This window comes from Molossus molossus, unplaced genomic scaffold (genome assembly GCF_014108415.1).
Source record: "Molossus molossus isolate mMolMol1 unplaced genomic scaffold, mMolMol1.p scaffold_m16_p_7, whole genome shotgun sequence".
Classification (NCBI taxonomy): domain Eukaryota; kingdom Metazoa; phylum Chordata; class Mammalia; order Chiroptera; family Molossidae; genus Molossus; species Molossus molossus.
In genome coordinates this window covers 86,897,313-86,901,678 of record NW_023425401.1, presented here as the reverse complement: position 1 = coordinate 86,901,678, position 4,366 = coordinate 86,897,313, and the positions used below count along the sequence as shown (strand labels likewise).

The following is a 4,366-nucleotide window of genomic DNA, read 5'->3' as shown; positions in this document are numbered from 1 at the left end:
CAAGGGATGCAATAGTCTGATATACCATTTTCTGACATTTGCATAACACCACACTACTCATAAAGAATTTCCACCAACATGATTTCATTAATCCCCACACAGAAACCAAGTTTCTAAGAAGTCAGTCCTTGCAGAGAGAACAGATCTGTAAAAATGGCCACATGACAGGAGCACAGATGCATTGCTAAAATGCATGTGATGTTGATCTAGCAGCATGACTGTCCTGAAGGCATGTTCCTTTTGCAGGTAAAACAAATGATCTCTCATCATGACAGGGCCTCCTAAGGAATTTCAATACCACTGGAGAAATGCTGGAAACCACTTGATATAAAAATGTCTTTTATTTGGATATTCTGATTGTTTTTAAAAGGAAAATTAAGAAAGGCCTTAATATAAGAGGCTATCCTGTCTTGGATGAATTTGGACTTTGTGCCTTTGGGTCCTTAGCTGCTTCTGCTTTGTCTGTAGGCACTGGGCCTTTTATCTTGTGACAGTATCACTTGAGGGTCTTGTTAAAGTTGGAGAAGCCAATGCCAACACAGGTCATCAGCACTATATCCCCACCCTTGCGTTCTTCACCACTTAGTTTCAATTTTAGACATAATCTAGAAAAAGCTCTTCAAATGCCACAAACATTCTTTTGTGTAAGGAGAGAGAGGTCCTACCTGGACTTTGGGAACATTCTGCTGTCCAAGGGTCATGAGCAATAGAGCCAGGCTTTAGTTTGTCAAGTCTACATGTCCACCCCTCTAGATTTCTTCAAGCAGCAGCTTGGCACAGTTCCTGCCAGGTTCTCTGGAAGCACTGCTGCTTCCTGGCCTTGGGGCTTGGACCCCAGTTTAGCACCGAGGAAGGTGCTGTTGGTAGTCTTGGTAGCCAGTGACAACTCAAAACCTGGACACTTCCCAGAGTTGATTCTTTTCAGGTGGTCTGTGTAAATATAGATACTGGGTATAAACTTGTTGAGGATGTTCCTTGCAGAATCCACAATCTGGTTCACCATCTGAGGTGATACACATACACGTATAACATTCCTCTGATACATTTGATTCTTCTTGGATCTGTGAGCTGAATGGGCTTCAGGACATTCCTTATGGGGCACCAGAAAAACACTTCACCTCCTCCTCCAGGAGGCAGTCCCGATCACACAATCTGTTTCAAGAGGGAGAGCTTTTGCCCTTTTTTGAAGAACATCAACAGAAGGGTCAACCTGGTCATGGGTCTCTCCTTGCAGAACTATTCTTAATGAGTGCTTCATAAATGGGGCCAGGCAAAAAGACTCCAAGTAATGACCAATGCTGTGAAGGACACTGCAGTCATGTTCCATGGACTCATCCTACAAGAGGCCAGGCTGATAATATAAGGTCGTTCCTCTCTGGTTTATTTCAGTTTAAGAGCCATTTGTTATTTTGTCCAACAGCCTTATGACACTGGCTTCAAAATCTCAGAGGTCTGGGTTGTCGTCTCTGGCCTGGATCTTTTGGATTTTGACGAGGTGAGAGTCCACAGAATCAGATGCTGTAGCAAGAAACTGCAGCCCACGGGTAGTTGAGGGAGGACATCGGAGTCTCCACGTGCGCACTCTGCTCAAGGCCTGGGCTGCCCGATGCAGTCGCAGGGGCTGCTTCAGACAGGAGGGGGCGTGTCCACAACCGCAGTGGTTGCCCCGCAGCGGCGGTGACCCCCTCGCACAGCGTCCACTTAGTTTGGAACAGGGAGACAGAGAAAGGAGATGTCAGGTTTGAGGGGAGTGGGTGGAGCCAGTGATCACTTCGCTGCCTCTCCTTTGGGCCGAGGGCCAGTAGGTGGTAAATTTTAATGTTGTAGTGGTTCATTTGGCTGACCAATTTACTTTTCCAAAGAAACTGCCAGTGAAATCTGAAGAATATCTATTTATACATATTATAGAAAAAAATATATATATACACCTCTCTCTCTCTCTCTCTCTCTCTATATATATATATATATATATATTCATGTCCACATTAGAATTGCTATTTATATATAGATATCCAGTTTATTTACACTTTATCCTGGTCTATGGTGTTAGGAATGCATTCAGTGTTGTTTTTATATTTCACTATTCAGTTGTCCCCCACATCTCCCTTCACCCTAGCTTCATTTGATGCCCTTATCATATACTGAGATTTCATATTCCTTTTGGTCTATATCTAGATACATTAAATTGTTTCATTAGTCTGTTTATTTATGCACCAATACCACACTGCTTGATTTATACTTTATCACAAATTTCAAACTTTGCTTTTTATCACAAGGCTTTTCTCTTTATTCATTTTTATAAATAAGTGAACTAAACAACCTGTAGCTTAAGAAAAATATAATGCTATTTTATTAGAATTATTTTAAGTTTATAAATACCCTCACCGAGAATTGACACCTTTATGACGCTGATTATTTTAAGATGAGAACCTGAAGTGTCCTTACATTCATTCCTGTTTATTTATTTATGTATTTGTTTTTAGGAATGCTTTATAGTTTTAACCATAGAGGTTTTGCACTTCTTTTTTTAAGTTGATTTTTTAGATTTATTTTTGCAAAGCAAATGTCTGTTCTTTCATTATTTCTTTTAACTAAATTTTGTTTGTATACATAAAGATTGGATTTCTATATTTTAATTTTATATTTTTCTACTTTATTAAATTCCTTTATAGTTTTCAGTAGTTTTTACCAGATAGTCTTTTTGTTTTTTAAGATATTTAACTATAACATCTACAAATAGAAATATTTTTCTTTCTCCATTCTAGTGCTTTTATTTGGTACCTCTAATCTGATTGTGTTAACTAATATCTCCAACTTACAGTTAAAATGTAGTAAAGACAGTGGATCATGTCTTATTTGTAATTTTATCATACACACCTCTAGTGACTTTTCATTATATAAAGATATTGGTGTTGGTGCTGAGGGATATGTGTGTGTCTGTGTATGTGTTTAAAGAAAGTATCCATAAATTCTTATTTTATTGAGTTTTTTAAAATGGAGGTTGAATTTTGTCAAGTTTTCATTAAAAAACAACATATAATTGTGTCCTTTCCACTTTTACTATGATGAATATATTAATGGACTCCCAGTACTGACTCACTTTAGATTCCTGTAATAAACTCTAGTTGGTCATGATACATTATATCTTAATGTGTTTTTCAAATCTCCTTGTTAATCATTTATTTAAGATTTTTGTGTCAATATTCTAAAAAGAGATGTCTATAATTTTTGTGAAGTCTTTAATATATTTTGACAAGTGTTAACCTGCTTCATAAAAAGAATTTGTAAGTTTTACTTCTTTTCTGAGGTTTAGAATAATTGAAGTAGCTGTAGGATTACTTGATCTTAAAAATCCAATAAAATATGGGACATTTTAGCCTGAGAGTTATTTTATCATTTTCTCAAATCCTTTTATGGCAAATAACCTATTTGGACTTTTTTTTTTTTTTTTTTTTATCCTCACCCGAGGACATTTTTCCATTTTTTATTCAGATAGAGCGGGAGGGAGAGAGAGGAAGAGAGAGAGAGAGAGAAACATCGACGTGAAGGGACACATCGAGTGGCTGCCACCCGCACGACCAACCAGGGCCGGGGACAAACTGCAACCGAGGTACATGCCCTTAGCGGGAACCGAACCTGGGTCTCTCGGTACCGCAGGCCGATGCTCCAACCGCTGCGCCAAACCGGACAGGGCCCTATTTGGACTTTTTATATTGATTGGGGTAAATTTAATTTTCCTAGAAAATTACTAATTCCTACTAAAATTTCAAATTTAGTCTCATAGAATTATATGAAATTACATGGACAATTTGGTAGTTTTTTTTTTCTTGCTCAAATTTTTAATATATATTTGTTTTAAAAATTCATATTAAACTAACATTTTATGGTCAATATTGAAGTCTTGTGTGGTTTTTAAGTGTCTTATTGCTTATTTCTGATTCTCTCTCACACTAGCATGCTTACATGTTTGATAATTTATTATTTTGAACTCATACTTTTCTGAATTTAATCTAAGAGGTGTGAATTAAGAACAATTTCTCCCAGAAAATATTTTCTATATCTGGGACCCAGAGACACCATCAGTCTTACTATGTGCTTGATACTGAGTTGCAGCACTCGAGTCCCCCCTTCAAGAGAGAACTTGCCGCCCCACTGCAGAAAGTGGGCGAAACAGACAGCCCCCAGCTCTTGGCCTCTTCGGTTCTGCTCAGCTGTAAAAAGCCACCGCACCTGAGATCATGCAGCAGGTGTGACAGCCTGCCTATTACGACCCAACTCAGGAGGCTCTGACTGGAATACTCCCCTGTTCCTGGATTTGTGGCACCTGCATCGCTAGTCATCATCTCTGCCCAATCCTGCTCCCTCT

The 4,366-nt window shown here is 38.4% G+C and overlaps 1 pseudogene; it reads right to left on the bottom strand.

Annotated features, from left to right (window-relative positions):
* Positions 1-496: 496 nt before the first annotated feature.
* LOC118619683 lies at positions 497-1,835 on the bottom strand (annotated as a pseudogene).
* Positions 1,836-4,366: the final 2,531 nt, after the last annotated feature.